The sequence below is a fragment of the Canis aureus genome, chromosome 8, assembly GCF_053574225.1.
Source record: "Canis aureus isolate CA01 chromosome 8, VMU_Caureus_v.1.0, whole genome shotgun sequence".
NCBI lineage: Eukaryota > Metazoa > Chordata > Mammalia > Carnivora > Canidae > Canis > Canis aureus.
Window position 1 is genome coordinate 27,184,482 of NC_135618.1, and position 18,343 is coordinate 27,202,824.

Below are 18,343 nucleotides of genomic sequence, written 5' to 3' on the forward strand. Positions count from 1 at the left end.
AGCATCCATCTATTATCATTGATTGTATTTTTAATCAATTTATTTTTTATACTTCTTTTTTACTATTCTTTAGCATCTTTTCTGATTTGGTCCATTGTGGTCATTTTTTTCATTGTTTTTTGTGCTTTTTTTGTGAATCATTTTGCGAGCTGCTAACCAACCAAGTCAAGATACCCCTAATTGTTCTTTGATAGAAATCACATTTTTAGTTTCATGGAGATGTAATGTTTTTAACTAATTCTGATTCTTTTGGATGAATTTAAACTGTAATTCTAAATTTAATTTAATTTAAACATTGTATTTCATTAAATTTTAATCTAGTTTAAAATTCTGATTTATTTTAGTGCCTGTGAGTTAAATTTAAAGTTTAATCTTCATTAAAGTTTAATTTAATCTTAAACTTTAAATGCTAGATATATAAAAGGAAAGCTGGGATGCCATTTGAGGAATTGGCAAAAGAATTAGGAAAATGCTTAAAATTTACCGAAATAGAAAATGACATTCAAAGATAACTGAAAATATTTCAGAGGTAGAGAAGTGGTCTCATTACATATAAAATGGAACCAAAAAAAAGGAGTAGGGGTTGGAGAACAGCTTTTTCTTTGAAAAAAAATTTTTAATTAGTAGTGATTCTATTTTGCTAACCTTACCCTTTTGTCATGTTGTCAGGTGATATATCGACCTTAAAAAGTCAATATCCAGAAAATCATGTCATCATTGGGAAGCAAACGTAAACATCCAAGGAGCTTTAACTACTACAACTGTTTGGAATAAATTGATAAATTCAGTGAATCCAGTCTTTTGGCAAATGGCCATTCTGTGAACTGGTCCTTTAGCAAAAGTGTTTTCAAATTAGGAAGTGTCTGATTCACTGTAATAAAGATAGGCTTTTTTTTCTCAAGCCTCTCACAATCTAGCAGAAGAGATAAATAGTCAAATAATTGCAAACTTTCTTATAAATATTTAGAAAGGAGGTGGGTGCAAAGTATGATGGTAGCACAGGAGGGAGGGTAGGGAAGCCTCAAAGAAAACTTTACAAGGTTCACAAGAGCAGTGACAATAGAGATGATTATTGAAATACTTTTCGAAGCATAAAAGGGAGAAAAAGATAAGTAAGCCTTTTTTCAAAGTATGAAAGGGCCTGCTGTTTTCTGAGAATGGCAAATGATGTTGCTTCAGCATTTAATGCTCCAAAGGCATGAATAATGGCAAATGGTAGGAAATGGAGAACAACAACAAAAAAATCAGATTGAATTATATTTTAGAAATTGAATTTCTTGTTAATTAACAAGACTCTAGAATTTGATTGGGAGTGTGGGGGTGATGAAGGAGCAGATCCAGAAACAACACACAGTTTCCAACTTGGACAAATGGACAAATTGCTGAGGCAGGGAAGTTCAGAGGGAGAAATGTTACAAGGGAAGATATTTGCAGAGAGATTATGAAATCAGTGTTAGAAATGAGTTTGAGGTGTTCATGGAGCATCTAAATTGAGAATGTCACCTAGAAATTGCTTAAATGATTATAGGATTCAGGAGCAACATTTATTCGTGTGGATTAAAGACATGGGGTTGAGTGGCATATAGTTTTAATTGGAACCATAGGAGTGAATGATACCAGCAGCATATAAAAAAAATGGAGTGAAGAGAGTAGAACCCCAAAGAGCACCAACATTTAAAAAGGAAAAAGAAGTACCCAAAACGAGACTGAGAAAGAGTGGCTAGACAAGTAACAGGGAGTGACAAGGATGTTAAAAGAGGGGAGCATAGAAAGAAGGAAAAGGAAAAGGAATAGAGTAGTCAATGGAATTTCAGAAAAGTTGAGTGATTTAAGAACTCGGCAGTTTTTACTGGGTGTGTTACTTGATAAGAGGAGGCACTTCATCCGAGTGATGAGGACACAAGCCTGGTGCTTGGAGAGTGTAGATGAAGAAGTAGACAGTAAATGAAGATAATGAAGAAGGGAGCAATAGCTTCAGAGAATGGTTTTTCTTGAGACTGTAGACATTTGAGCATGTTTAAGTCCAGGTAGGAAGTGAAAATAGAGTGAGAGAATTTAAAGATACATGGGACTTCAATCACACTTGCTTTATGAGCAAACTGCTTCATTTTTCTGATCCCAATTCTTTCATCTGCAATTTGAGGATATAATATAGTGCTTACTTCATGAGCTCTAATGATATAATCCATGCAGAGCTTCCCATATTACGTGGCATGTCCTAATCACTTAATAAACACTGGTTAATATTAAAGAATACAGGAGTGAGATTGGGACAGAAGACAAGAGCAAAATGGGAATTTGAGCCTATGACTATGTGTAGATTGGGCAACAGAAAATTAACAGGTTGAGTCTCATAATTACTGTTTTCTTTTACCAAGTACAGAGCAGAAAAAAGTGGTAGAGGAATCAGAGGTTTAAGAAGTGAGCAAAAGGGGCACCTGGGTGGCTCAGCGTCTGCCTTCCGCTCAGGACGTGATCCCAGGCCAGGGATCGAGTCCCGCATCAGGCTCCCTGTGAGGAGCCGCTTCTCCCTCTGCCTATGTCTCTGCCTCTCATTCTGTTTCTCTCATGAATAAATAAATAAACTCTTAAAAAAAAAAAAAAAAAGAAGTGAGCAAAGGAGAGGCAAGTAGGTGGCTTAGTTTGTTGGACCAACTCTTGATTTTGGGTCCATGATGTCTGCGTCATGAGATGGAGTCCTGAGTCAGGCTCCGAGCTCAGTGTGAAGTCAGTTTAAGATTCTCTCTCTTCCCTCTGCCCCTTCCTACTTGTGCTCTCTCTCTCTCTAAAATAATAATAATAATAATAATAAGGAAATAAAAGAAGTGAGAAAAAAGACTGTATTCCTTGTATCTAAGGGAAGATGAAAGGAAGTAAAGAAACTAAAACCTATTGGATATCTCCTATGAATCATATGTTAAAATAAACACTTTGTTTATATTATCTCATTTGGTTCTCAAAATAAAGTAGTTATTATTCCCATTTTCTAGATGGGCAAACTGAGGTTCCTGTATTATTTCTATAGTAACAATAATCTTAACCAATGACTCAACATGAAATAAGTTTATTTCTTGCTATCCGAACAGTCCAGGAGAGTGATAAGGCTCTTTCACCATAGTCGTATAAGAATTCAGGGCGGAAAAGAAAAAAAAAAAAAAGAATTCAGGTCGAGGGCAGCCTGGGTGGCTCAGCGGTTTAGCGCTGATTTCCAAGTTTGGCATACTCATCTCCAGCCAACTGGAAACTAGGAAGGAGGAGCTTTTACCTGTTTTGGTGGTGGTGGCAGTGGTGACAGTGGTCTGTTGGTTTGCTGTGGGCCAGGAAGATGGTATGACATGGCCAGACGTGGAAGGGGTGTCCATGCTTCTGTTCATATTCCATCGACTAGAGATCAGACACAGGCCACCACCAGCAATCTCTATGTCTATTCGCCTGAGGAGGCTTGGGAGAAAAGAAAGAAGATCAAGAGCTTATTTTAGAAACACTGCAGTTAAGATTAGTTTATATGTTCAAATGGAATTTCACATGCAGAAGTAGAGCTTAAGAGAGAATCTCAGTGGAGTCTGGAGAACCCTGAGATGTAAAGTAAATGAGATCACCAAGCTTTAAAACAAATAAGATTGCCTAAAAAAGATATTACAGTAGTCATCAAATTTAATATTTTCATAGATAAAATAGCACGGAGAGAATCCCTATCTACTAACTTAGGAGTTGGTAAACATAAAATGGGGGGTGGGCAGGAGGAAGGTCCCAAATTGCTGAGCAAACACAGAATTATTATTCCAGAAATGACATTAAAAAAGTAAGAGTAGGTGATAATTTATAATACTATGGCTCACTTTTCACACTTCTTTCTTTCCATATCAATAAAAGTATTTACTATGCAATTAAAGACCAGGTAGCAAAGGAGACATGGGCTATTTAAGAACTAGAAATAGTTATTGATGTTGCCTGGCAACTAACTGATAATCTATTTTGAGTTCATTCTGTTGCGTTCGATTCATTTTCCTAATATATTTCATGCCATACCTCTATTAACTGTGTAAGCCAAGATTTAAAGCGAGCAAGAAAACAAAAACAAACCTTACCATCTTAGCGAAAATAATGCTCAACCCAGAAAAACATACAATTCTTTTATAACAAATTCCTTCAGGAACAAGTGTAGTGAAAGGAGGAATAGACTTAGATTCTTGTCCTAGTTCTGTAATTATCTCCTTGAATCATTTGTGGAAGCTCCCTTTCCTTTAGAAGAGCCTCCTCACCTGTTGATGCAAATTTGATCTAGATAAGATTCCATTTATGAAACATTTATTGGCGATTATTGTCAAACCCTGTGCCAAGTATGGGAGATAGAAAAATGATTATGATATAATCCCTGGGCTAAGCAGTTCACCAGTCATTCCCCTGTCTTTCCCAGGCACATGGAAGGCTGAGCTTCCAATCTTGCTATCTAGAACCCTATGATTAGTTATGGCCAGTGAAATATGAACAGCACAGATCAGGATGAAGCCTATGTCCCTATTAAATTTCTAATCTTTCTCTTCTGCCATGGAAGTCAGAGAAAAATCACTTTTCCTTAGAAAGTAGAGCCTCAAGTTTGAAGTTCCCTGGATTTCCAAGACCCCAAATGGAATGGCAGACAGCTGCCCGTGAGTACTGCCCAGATCTGGAGCAGACTGTTCCGTGAGTGAGATGTAAACTTCCATTCTGATAATCTACTGAGCTGACCACAACAGAGCCTATTACTTCCTCACAAAAGAGACTGGTTAGAAGGCAGACATGATGAAACTATGTACTACGGCATAAATAAAGTGCCTTTGGCAGGGAAAGAGAAAAATTAATTATTTCTATAGAAGTCAAGGGAGACTTACAGGGCACCTGGGTGGCTCAATTGGTTAAGCTGCTTAAGATTCTCTCTCTCTCCCTCTCCCTCTGCCCCTCCTTTCTCTCTTTTCTCTCTTTTTTTTTGTGTCTCTCCTATCTAAAAAATAAATATAAAATTAAATTAAATTAAATTAAAATAAAATAGAGAAGTCAGAGAAGATTCCAAACGTAGGGATGAGTATGGCAGTCTAAATGATGCAACTGGGAATATAACATTGAGACAGAAGAGATGACAGTCAAGGATGGGGCCTTAAGGAACACTAACATTTAATAATTAGATAAATGTGAGTTCATAAAGAAAACTGAGAAGACAGAGGAGAAGAGAGAAAACCAAAAGGAAAATGGTGAACTGGAACCCAGAGAGGAGAATGTTCCAAGACAAGTCAGAAACTGTCTATAGAGTCACTTCTTGGGAAATCGTGAAACATGATCTGAGAAGAGGCCATTGGATTTGAAATTATGGAAACTCTGAAGACAAAACCCAGATTATAGTGATTTGAGAGATGAAAAGGAGGTAAAATATGCGTATAGTAAATATTAGGACAGCATTTATCACAGTTAGGAAACATTTGCTGCATGAAATGCTCCCCCAAAAGAGGGAAGGGTTCAAAGTCAAATATATTTGGGACAGGCTGCATACTTTATACCTAAATGGAAATTTCTTAAAAATCTATTCATCAATCTATTTTCTCATGTTAAGAGATAAGAAAAGAGGGGGGAAAATGTATCTTTTACTTACAAGCTGATAATACCAAAGCAAGAAAGCAAAAATAGCATCCTAAAACTGGTCCACGGTGCTGATCAAAAATATTTAGCTTCTACTGTCATTAAATTTTGTGTCACTAAGCAAAATAAAACATGTGAATAAGGACACATTTCTTTTAAAGATTTTTTTTTTTGAAATAGAGAGAAAAAACAAGCAAGTGGGGAAGGGCAGGGAGAGGGAGAAGCAGACTCTCCACGGAGCAGGGAGCCCATCCCAGGGCTCGATCCCAGGCCCCAGGATCATGACCTGAGCCAAAAGAAGACTCTTAACCAACTGAGCCACCCAGGCACCCCCTCAGATAAATCTTTATTTGAGTATATTTTGAAGAGAGAAGAACCAATAAAATATATTTCCCTTCTGCTGTAACAAATTTGTAGAGAAGTCAGATTGCCACCCTAATCACAATGATGAGTTGTCTGATTTTGGCCAATTTTCACAATTTCTTTCTCTCTCTGATCTATTGAACAGAAATAAAAATAATATCTATTCCACAAGAGTTTTGCCGGGGAGCGGGGGAAATCAATGAGATAAAACATGGAAAGCACTTAGAATATTGCCTGGCACATAGACAATGCTCAATAAATATTAACGATTATTATTAGCATTACTATGAAACTTCTTATCTCCTTCAGCATTAAGTTGGCCTAAAGCAGAACTCAAATAATCTGGGCTCCCTGATGAAGCGATGTTACCGACCCTGGAAATCATTCAGGCATAATTTACACATAATCAAGAGTTGACAGAGGAACTATTATGGTTGGTTACTTTGGTTTCAGGCAGAGATTTCTGTACTTGAGAATGAGCTGTCAATAGGCATGATCCTTGCAGGAGAACTGTGCTTATGGGGTTTGCTCATCATCCACTTGATAGCAGGGAAAATGGAATAATTTAATGCATATTCCTACCTGGGGTTCACACTCAAACACACACGCACGTTCCTGGCTCTGTGCCTAACAAGTCTTTTCTGTGCTTTTCTACCATCACCCTGATCATTGGATTAAATCACTCCTCAAGGAATCTGTTTTCTGAAACCATACAATAAGAAAATGTTTGGCCATTTTTATAATAAAGACAATTCTTTAAACTTAACATGAATTAAAAATTTGGACATAAAATCTTCTGTTCTGAGGAAAATGTGACTATATATGTTGCTGCTGCCAAAGAATTCCCTCCCTGAGAATTTACACCCTGTGATCGTGTGGGCTGTGAACATCGTGAGAGCTTTCCTCTCAAACCTCCCAGACTGAGCACAGCCTCCTACACAGCTTTAAAAAAAAAAAAAAAAAAAAAAAATATGGGATTTTTAACTCATTTTTGCTCTTAATGTCAGGCTTATTCTGAGATGGTTTATGGAATCTGGCATCAGGCACAAAAAAAGTTGCTTAAGTCACCTCTCTGCCCCATGCTGCAGCAAAAATAAATATCTGAAATTATCAGCCACACAATGGTCTGAGGTTGTATAGATTTAAAATTCTGGCTCCAAGAGCAGCACTGAATTCCCCCTAGAATGCTCTTGGAGATGGATTTTTTATATCTGCCATCTGGGTTTTTTTTTTTTTTTATCTGCCAGCCTTAAAAGGCATTTTCCATATTCCCTGTCTGCACAGAGAGAGGCCCCTGTCAGCCCATAGTAATTGCACTGTGGTGAGGCAACAAGCTAAGAGTTTCTGACTGTTGTCCTCCACCCCTACTGAGTCCATGCAGACTCTCCTTTCCCTCTTCTGGCACCTGCAAGGCGGAGAGAAGGTAACCCGTCCACACACTTTCACACTTCTACCACACATGGCTGCTTTGTAAAATGGAGAGAAGTGTTTTAGAAGAAAGATGGGTCAGTCTGGTGTCCTGTTGTCATTATGTGATATTTCCAGTTTCCATCACGTTCCCTCCAATCCGTCCACACCAGAGCTACTCGACTGGCTGACTTCAAGTTACAAAACCCTTTTACTATAAAGAATGGAGTAAGGCCAGTCATGTACCCCTGACTCTTCCCCCTGCTAGCTTCATCTGGCCAATTCCTATTTGTTCTTCTTTTTTTTTTTTTCTTTTTCCTATTTATTCTTCAAGTCCCAAGTATGACCTATGCAGAGACGCTTGCTCCCAACCTTCCTTCTTCTCCCCACACACACCCAGTCAAGAATAAGTCCCTCCATACAATGTTCTAAGAAACCAACTTTTTCTTCATAGCATTTCAACATAATTGTAATTATGGGGTGATCTCTAATTGTGTCATGGTTTTTCTCCCCCACCGGACTGTTTGCTCACCCATGGTTACTGTTCAATGAGTGTTGATCGAATGGATCTTTGAAGGCAGTACCTTTTATTAAGGAAAGCAAAGCTGATGAGAACATGGCAGGGCTTAGATCTCAGTTCTCAAACAGAGACATGATGAGGGAGAGAGAGGGAGGAGCCACTGCATTGCTTTGGCATTGAGGGAGGCATTTAATCTAATTATAATTCATTTCATGCTCCTGGCCCTTTAAATTTTAAATGTGGCAAATAAACACAGGTTGACATCATCATAACCTTGGGAATACTATTTCTCCTCTGTTATTGTTTTCTATAACTGGCCCAGAACATTAAGATGCGGTGCCTGCTTTTGTGGCCAATCACATAGGACACAAAGTACCATTACAAAATAGCCCATTGAGGAGAATAAAAATTTACTCCCATCTTCTGTTTGTTTCCCTGATCAATCACCTCTAAGGGCTACTCTGTGCTATCTCCCCTTCGATGCCTTTCCTGCTGCCTCTTTTTCTGCTCCGCATCCTCTCTGGACTTTGTACATTTTACCACAGACACACTCTCCGCTGGAGGATTTTCCTGTGTGCTTCTTCCACTGTGTGGAAGATTCAGAGCACATCATTAACCCCAGACTGGCCTCCTGACATTTACAGAACTGCCCAGAAGTGCCCCTCTCCCCTTATCAGCCGGTATGTGCTCAGAAAATGCAAGCAATTATAATACTGTCCTGAGGTAGAAACATAATTAGGAAATCAAATCACTGGAGGCAAAAATATCCACATTAAGGCTTTCCAAAGCCAAACATAGGTGATTTATTAAAATTTTTCCATACTTACTTGTCAGGCTGTTTTCCAGAATTCAAAATCTCGTTTAACTCTTCTATCCTTACCTGTGATGGCACTTATTTAAAATATTGTTCAAATATAATTATGAATTCTTATGGTTTTACAGAAATCAAAATACCTAGAACAAATATATGCAAGGGTAACACGTTAGTTGCAAAAGTTTTTCCTCTAAATAGAGTCTCCAAATTTCTTCTTACTGAATAGAATCAACCATGTAAGTGGTTGATTGTGGTAGAAAATATTAATAAGCCTACCAGCAAATTGATTCAATAATAAGTGGTAGAAAATATTAATAAGCCTACCAGCAAATTGATTCAATAATAAGTGGTAGAAAATATTAATAAGCCTACCAGCAAATTGATTCAATAAATGCTTACTAGGTGCCCAGTAGGTATTTGATACTGATGAAATGCAAAAACTGAGTAAATCTGTAATTTCTTTATTCCTCAGTATCTTCATCTGCAAAATGGTAACAACAATAGTACCTAAATCAAATATTTGTTGTATTACATGAGTTAACACATGTGAAGAACTCAGGGCAGGGCCTGGCATCTAGTAAATGCTTAAGAAAGACAGCTATAATGATTTTTAAATTATTGTATTAGTTGTAATTGTAATTATTATAATTATTAGCTGTTGTAATAATGAAGAGGAATCAGCCTAATAGGCAAGATTTAAAGGTAAACATATAAATACGGATCTCCTGTGGTTGTTCCGGCTGCTTCTACTGTTTTTCCAAATCTCATTCACCTTGACAACACCACTACATGAGTAACAAATCTAGTCCAGAACTGACCCAGCATTGGACATGTCAGAGACTTTTCTAAACCAAACCAATAAAATAAGGTCTTGTCTGACCTCTTCGTCCCCTTCACTCATTTCCAGAGAATTCTTGGAAATACTTCTTTCTGGTGAAGGCCCAAGTTTCCAGCTCAATCTGTCCTGGACCACTTTCTATCTTAAATTGAACCCAAATATCAGATTAACCCTGAACATAATCTGTTGGTCTGTTCCTTTCGGGTTTTGTTTCTGTTTTCCTTAATTGGGGAAGGGGGGGAGTATAATCTATAAAACAAGGATAATTATAAAAATAAAAACATATAATCCTGTGAGCCAGACACTCTTGAGAGCACTTTCTTTGTAGTATCATTTAATTCTCACAATAACAGTTATTATCCCAAATTTACAGATGAGGAAGTTGAGGCACAATGAAGTTAAGCAATTTGCCCAAGGTCACACAGTTAGCCAGAATTTGAAACCAGTCAATGACGTCAAGCACAACAATATACTGGTCCTTATTCTACTCCATTCCCACCTAGATAATGTTTTGCCTAAGCCAAAACTTCTGTGTTTCAGAACCAAAAGCCCCAGGAGCTCCTTAGAGGGGAACAAAAAGCATTTGTTTTGTCCTGTTCAACAGAGCTTAACTGCGCAGTTCCTACAACTAAGTTACCATACATGCCCAGGACAGTCCAGGTTCGCACCTGCTTCCCTGGTGACAATTATAAAGTGCACTCTCTTTCATTCTCAGTGACATCTTTCTGAATAATTTAAATTATGTGTCTGATCTATAAGTTGGTGTATTTGAAAACGGGAAACGAATCTGTGTGTATAGGTAGATGCATTTCCCCTGAGATTTTGAATTCTTTACCTTTAAAATGTTTTTGCTTTTTTCTTGAATCTGCCTTGCACAGATTGCTACCTTTAAAATTAATTCATCCATCTTAGTAGTCCGCTGGCAATAGGGGTAAGGTGGTATAAAGGAGTAATGGGCTTCGGCACCCATGACACAAAGTGTTGATAATAATTCTAATTAGATCTCAACTACTTTCCCATTTTTCTGCTTAGTTCATGAATTGTTGTTGAAGATACTTTTCTAAAAGTATTTGAATGTGTCCTTGACCAAACACCTTTAAACACTTTCAATTTAAAAAAAATAATAAAAATAATTTTAAAAAACACTTTGAATTTTTTTCACCTCTATGTTGACATATCCACTTATCAGATTATTAAATAAGAGAAAAGCACCCTCTTTGATCTGTGAAGTTTTACGGGGGTGGCCTCAAAGCTTTCACACATTTTGAGGGTATATATAAAGTAAAAAGTAACAGGTTTTGTTTCCCCCAGTGAATTTTCGTGGCTTCTTGTTCTGGTTAATTGTCCTTGAAGCTGCTTTGTTTTATGACTTCCACTTGTCTTCTCTTAATCCAAAAATAAATAAATATAATTCACAATTATACTTCTTTTATGTGCCTTCCGGGTATTTTCCCACCACTTATCATTGTTTTAAAGATGGAGTGAGTCTCCTGTTACAGTTTATAAGTAGATATCTGATTAGAATGCCCTTTGTCTTCTCCCTCTGGTAAAATCTTGTCTATCCTTCCAAACCCACATTAAATATCTTCTCTTCTGTGAACCCTCTAGCCAGAATTAACTGTTACCCCCTCTGTGATATTGCAGTTTTGTTCATTCTGTATTGCGATTTTACCCTCATCTGTCACTCCATCCATTGTGACCTCAATCAGAGCAAGGACTATATGTTATTCATTTTTATATCCCTGCCTTGGGTTTAACACAAGGCCTGGAACATATGTACTCAGGAAATGCTTGATGAATGAATAACACTTTATAGTACACAAAGTTATTTCAAATATCCATTTCATAGATGGAAAAATTGAGAAATACCAAAAGATAAAGAGTATGGAGAGATGCTGTAAATCAGACTATAGGCTTCTAAGTAGATTTATACAAATTATACATGACTTAGTTTTCCAGGGAAATAAAGGTAACATTGATGTAAGAAGAACTATTTGATTTGGCAACTTTTTCTAGAGTGCAGAGAAAACTTCTGAAAAATCTTTTCTGTTTTGAGTTTGCAGTAACAGAGCTATCAGATTTGCTAGGAGCTTCACCATAGCAGCTTCACATTACACAAACTATACAGGACACAAGGTGTACACAAGTCAAGGAAGGCAAGCCTTGAAACTCTATTTCCCAAGTAGGCTTTCATGACTTTTATAATGGCCTTCAGAGTTGACTGGCTTCCAAAAAACAAACTTTGGCCAATGTTCACGATGCCAGCCCACCAAGAAAACATTTATACAGCAGCAGACCATAGCTAAGACAACATGGGGAAGACTGCTCTCAGACCACTGAAAATTTGTCTAAACTCCCTTTGGAGAGGTCCTATCCTCTCCTCCTTAAATCACTCACTTATTTTTCTCTCTGAGAAGGATGGGATGCAAGAAAAATACATTGACATAAATTTCACTTTACCCCTGTACAAGAAATGTATGAATTTACCAAATTTACTAAATTTAATTAGTAAATTTGCTAAATACCTCCAATATCATATATATGTATGATATATAGAGAAAAATAATATATTTTCCTTCTGCTCACATTACTTAAATCATTTCTAGTCCATAAACAAAATATATTAAGTATAAGCAAAAGAAATAGGGTCAGCAAATTGAGCCTAAGTTGCAGTGTGCCATAGTAAGAAGAATTCTGAAATAAGTCAGGGGTGTTTGTTCTTTCAGCCAGTATTTATCGAGCACCTGCTGTGTGTCAGGCACTGAGCTACATGTTAGAGAGTCAGTACTAGGCAAAATAGGCATGGTCTATGACCTCACAATGCCTACAGTCTCACAGGAAAGCCAAGACTAACACTTAAAGCAATAAAGTATAACTGCTAATATTTTAAAAAGTCAAGGGAAAGCCTAAGGAAGGAATATTTAAAAGCTCAGACTATGGATAAATATGTTAGTTAGACAAGGGAGGGGAAGGAAGATAAGGAAATGAGAAAGAGCTTCTGCAGGGAGAGAAAGGTAAGGAGACTAATGAGAGCTTACTGCCACATGTTCCCTCTGATTAAGAAAGAGTAAATCTGGCTATTTAAGTAATCACAAGAAATTAAGAATATAGGGAGAGAGTCAAAGCCTGAAGGGGAGATAGAACATATATCCTGGAGTACCTTATTAAGTCACATTAAGGAGCTAGGACTTTAGAACATTCAAAACAATGGTATAGCAGTAAAGTTTCAAGCAGAGTAAAGACATGATAGACCATTCATTGACTGCTGGATGAAAAGGGGATTGGAGGAAGCCAGAGTGGTGGTAAGGAAACCATTAGGAGGCTATTACAAAGTCCCAGTGTAATAGTTTGCAAAAATGGCCATAAAACGTTTCTTTCCCTCTATCCATAAACTTTGGTGAGTGAATGAGTCAGGTGCTCTGGGTAACATTAACAAATATAGTGCAAAGGCCTGAAAAGTACTTCTACATCTCTTTTATTGTGCTTGGAATACTGAGACCACCATGTGGGTGAGCTCACACTAACTTACTGAAGAATAAGAGGCCACTTATCGAAAAGAACCCCAGCATCTTAGTCAAAAGCCATATGAGCATCAGCTGACAGCCTGCCCACTGCTAGATATGTGAGACCATGGTAGGTCGTTATGCCACCAGCCATCTCACCAACACATCACAGACACAAGAGAAAGCCCAGCAGAGCTTAGCCAAACTGGTCCAGACCCAAAGAACTACACAGCTGACACACATAATTGTGAGTTAAGTAAAATGATTTCTTTTTTTTTTTTTTAAGTAAAATTATTTCTATTTTAAGCCACTACTAGGTTATGGGAAAATTTGTGTTGTGTAGCAAACACTAACTGATACACCTGTCAAGAGATGATACTGGCCTGAACTAGAAGGTTAGCAGGGAGGACCAGCAGAAAAGAATAGGATCAGGAGGTTATTAGGTGTTTTGGCCAAAAGAACTTCATGATGTTTGGCTTGGACCAATAGGTAGATGGTGGGTCCTACTGGCTGAGCTGGAGGATTAGTAAAGGAGAAAAAAATATATGAGAAAGAGGTCAAGTACAATTGAGAACACAATTGAGAACCTCAGGTGTTTGGGAAACATCAAGGCAAAGTTGTCAAACAGACCAACGGCTAGATGGCTGGAGAACACCCGAGAGAGATCCAGGCTACAAACACAGGCTTAAGATTTGTTGGTGAAGACATTGTGAAGGAAGTCATGAGAAACTTTCCCAAGCATAATGAGGAGAGCGAGAAGCCTAAGGGGGCTCTGGTAATTACCAGGTGTCATTTTGGGCAAGCTACTAAACATCTCTGAGCCTGTTTTACTACCCGTAAAATGACGTAATGTGAACTGACTTACAGAGCTATAAAAAGCTTAAAATCTATTGCATTCCAATCATCTGACACATATTAAGGGATAGAAAAATGTTGATTACCTTCCCCACCATGTACAATCGAACTACACAACACTGTAGTAGAGTCAGTTTTGCTCCATTTTTTATTCTTGAATATTTGTGGATTAGTGTTGAGATTGAATCGTGGGCAAGAAGTGTGCTAGGGTCTTCATTCTCCTTTTGAAATCTTTAACAATCTGTCTTAAATTACATGCATCAGAATTACCTGTGATGATTATTTAAAATGCAAATCCCTTAGCTCTACCCGTGACCTTCTGAACCAGAAAGTCTAGAGGATGCAAACAGAAGTCTACATTTTTAATAAGCTCCCAAAGTGATTCTATGCATACATCCCAAAGGTTCATAACCCAACCCTTCCCTGAGGCTTCTTATTAATAATTTAAAAACAAGCAGAATTGGTTGAAATTTATTTGATATCCTGTGAAATTCACACATAAACAGCTACTACCTAATCATCTCCCACAACTCTCCCATTGCAGGAACCCTGCCCCTACTACCACAACATCACCCAGAAAAACTCTACAAACACTCCCCCTGCCGGTGAGTTCGACTGGCCTTCCTGGAAATGGAAATCCCTGGCATCCTCCTGAACCATTTTGTGCTATTTCTAGAGTGGAGTCTGACCCATCGCACCAGCGCAAAGCGTCCTTTTCAGAGCATGCTTGATCTCCTGTCGAAGCTCTGTCTCATTCCTCAGGCAGCTCTGCATGGTTTAATACACAGTTACATACATTACATGGTGTCAGACTCATGAACTCAGTTGCTGACTAAGAATAAATATTGTCTCACAGCTGTTAGAAAGGTTCAAATACTTTAAACTGATTGCAGAAAGAAAATAGGTCCAATCTGTTCTGTTCTGCAAAATGTCAATAGACTGTTAAGCAGGCACGCCTGATACTTTGCTTTTTGCACAAATTACAGGGTGGAATAGAAACCAGGATAGCATGAATAGAAAGTCATATTTCAGGAGAATAAAGGCAGTGGCAAATCAATGAGCTGAACCTGCCCAGGTAGCTACTTGTGGGCTTCTGAAGGAAGCTAAGTCCATGTGAAGGGGGGAGGAGCCCTTCCGTAGACAGAGCTCTCTGATCACGGGGCGCTGTTCTAGGCACATGTTTCTGTGAACTTGCTTGTTCTCAACACTTGGGATCAAAAATGCGAGGCCCATAAATATACTGTATTCGTCTTTCTGAGAGCAATTTGCCTATTTCTCAGCAGCTGGAGTAGAAAGAAGGAGATAAGCTAGGGAGCCACGCATATGTTCTAAAATAGCATTAAAGGCCTATGATTAAAATACCTTTAAATCTGCTCAATGACACATTCCAGCTCAAAGTGCTTCTTCCCAGCTCTCTCTGTCTCAACCCCCTCCTGCAGAGAGCCTGTACAAGTGCCAGATCACCACTGTTTGAAACAAAGGAAAGATAATCCTTCTCTGAATAAAATCATTAAGAGTGAAGAAGGCCAAATCTCCAAGCTCCTATTATGAGATTGGGTTTTATATTTCTGCTGGTACATTTTGAAATATTTATTTTAAAATAATATATTAGCAGCAGGCTGTTGATTTCTTCCTGTTCAAATGCTCAGCTCCCAGACACCCATGTTAAAGCACATTCTGTGTCCTTAACATAGCTCAACCCCAATAATAATCACAGAGGAGGTGTGGTGCTCACCCCAAGAGCATTGTATACCACTTTGTTCCCACTTTTACATGTAGAAAAGCCTTTGGTCTTAAAAACATTTTTTTTATTCTAGAAGAAACCAATATATATGCATATTTTTCTCCATCAGAAAAGGGCATGGCTAGAGCACCTGGGTGTTTCAGTAGTTGAGCATCTGCCTTTGGCTCAGGTGTGATCCCAGGGTCCTGGGATGAAGTCCATATGGGGCTCCCTGCAGAGAGCCTACTTCTCCCTCTGCCTATATCTCTGCCTCTCTCTGGATCTCAAGAATAAATAAATAAATTATTTATTTATTTATTATAATTAAATATATAATATAATAAATAAATTATTTATTTATTTATTTTAAATTAAATATTTTTAAAAAAAGAAGAAGAAGAAGAAGGCACGGGTCAAAATGAAAAGTTAGCATGTGCCTCCATATGCTTGCTTTGGCTTGCTTTGACTCCACAAGCACTGAATGTCATTGTCACTAATGGCAAATTCCCTCCTGCACAACTTTAGTAGCAATGGACACTGGGCAACTCAATCTATGGAGAGTCTCCAACTCAAGAGAACTTTGATAGGTCAGGTAAGAGAAGGGGGATTGCTTATGTCGCTCCTTTTGAGAAATCCCTTCTCCCTCTTCCCTAACTAGACCTCATCAAAATGAAGTTTTCCAGAGTCTCTGAATGCTAGAGATTTCAAAATCTGAGGATTTAAGGAAGAAAAATCACTCTCTAATCACAATAAATTAAATTAAACTCATTCCAATGTAATTCAATTAACCCCTTCTCTATTTAAGACACTGCTTATTGAATGATTCAAATACAATAGATTTTGCAAGCTTTTTTCATTACAGTTTACCAATTGTTTTACAACCAAGTAAAATAATATAAGCCTCATTTTTAATACCATAGGAACTCTGGGGCTCAGAAAATTTAAGTAAACTTATGTAAGATCAAGAAGCTAGGATATACAAAATAATCCTGAAGCTACTAATCTTATTACTTTAAAGATATCATGTTGGAGGAAAAACTAGTTCTAGGGCAATATCTTAGTCCATTTGGCAGCTATAATAAAATACCATGGACCAAGTGGCAGAAATAACAGAAGTTTATTTCCTATAGCTCTGGAGATTGGTAAATCCAAGATAGAGGTGCCAGCAGATTTGCTATCTGGTGAGAACCCAATTCCTAGTTCATTTCCGGTTTGTAGCACCTTCTAGTTATGACCTCATGTGGAGAGGGGATGAGGGACCTCTCCCCTTTTATAAGAGTACTAATATCATTTATTTGAGTTCTCTTTTCATAACCTAATACCTCCTAACGTTCCCACCACTTAATATCTTAATACCTTGGGGTTGAGATTTTAACATATGGATTTTAGGGTACATAAACATTCAGCCCATTATAGGCAAGACCTAAAGATTAAATGAAATACTTGATGTGAAAGCCAGAGGTGAAGGTTCACTGGATTCTTATAAAGTAGGCGTACACCTAGAAATAACCCAATTTTTTAAAAAATCCTGAAGCCTTTGAATAACCTCAATTGCTATTTTCAACTTGAAGTTGAAACTGTACCATTTCTTGACAATCCAAATTGTAATGATTTTAATGCAAAATTGTATGTCATTTCTGTATTTTCAGCTATTACAGTAAATATAACTGTATCTACAGCTATAAATTTGTGTTGCAAATTTGAGCTGTATTGAGAAGTATCTGAAAACATACCGTGTTCTTCCCCCACAACTGCCTTGTGAGGAAAACAATTGCAAGTAATGTCTTCTATTAAAGTGCTCATGTTTTTATCATGTGACCCTCTATACAAGTCATAACTAAGCCAGGATGCCCACAACAAGAATTCACAGATGCCCATTTCTGAATGGATGACAAAATAGGTCCCAGAAATTGCTAATTGAGTCCTGAAGTAGTTGCTGAATCTTGGAAAATGTTCCAATGTTCCATAGACCTAACTTAATTGTGAAATTTGGAAAGCAGTTTTCTTTTTTTTTTTTTAATCCACTCTATTTTTTTTAAGATTCTATTTATTCATGAGAGACAGAGAGAGAGAGAGAGAGAGGCAGAGACACAGGCAGAGGGAGAAGCAGGCTCCATGCAGGGAGCCCGATGTGGGACTCGATCCCGGGTCTCCAGGATCACACCCTGAGCCAAAGGCAGGCACCAAACTGCTGAGCCACCCAGGGATCCCCTGGAAAGCAGTTTTCTATGCTTCCTCATTTCTCCATGACTTCTCAAAGAAAATCCCAACTACTTAAAGAAGATAATTCACTGAAGCCTAACTAGCACTGTATTCATCAATGTTACCATATTTTTTCAAAATATTTATTTATTTATTTATTTATTTATTTATTTATTTATTTATGAGAGAGACAGAGAGACAGAGAACCAGAGAGCACAAGTGGGGAGGAGAGGGAGAAGCAGGCTCCCTGCTCAGAGTGGAGACTCGATCCCAGGACCCTAGGATCATGACCTGAGCTGAAGGCAGGCGCTTAACTGGTTGAGCCACCCAGGAGCCCCAGTATTGCCATAATTTTTAACCACAAATAGGGAGAACTTTTTTACTTGCATTTAAAGCCATGGTAGACATGAAAAGGTGCTCAACATCACTAACCATAAAAATTTCAAATCAAAACCACAATGAAATATCACCTCACACCTGTCAGAATGACTATTATCAGGCAGATGAA

General features: G+C 37.8%; 1 long non-coding RNA gene across 1 annotated transcript; it reads left to right on the top strand.

The window, feature by feature from the left end:
- The first annotated feature begins 12,374 nt into the window (after positions 1–12,374).
- On the top strand, positions 12,375–14,710 carry LOC144318536 (uncharacterized). The gene is made up of 2 exons (XR_013384543.1): positions 12,375–12,566; positions 14,455–14,710. It is a non-coding gene; the product is annotated as an uncharacterized LOC144318536 (long non-coding RNA).
- Positions 14,711–18,343: the final 3,633 nt, after the last annotated feature.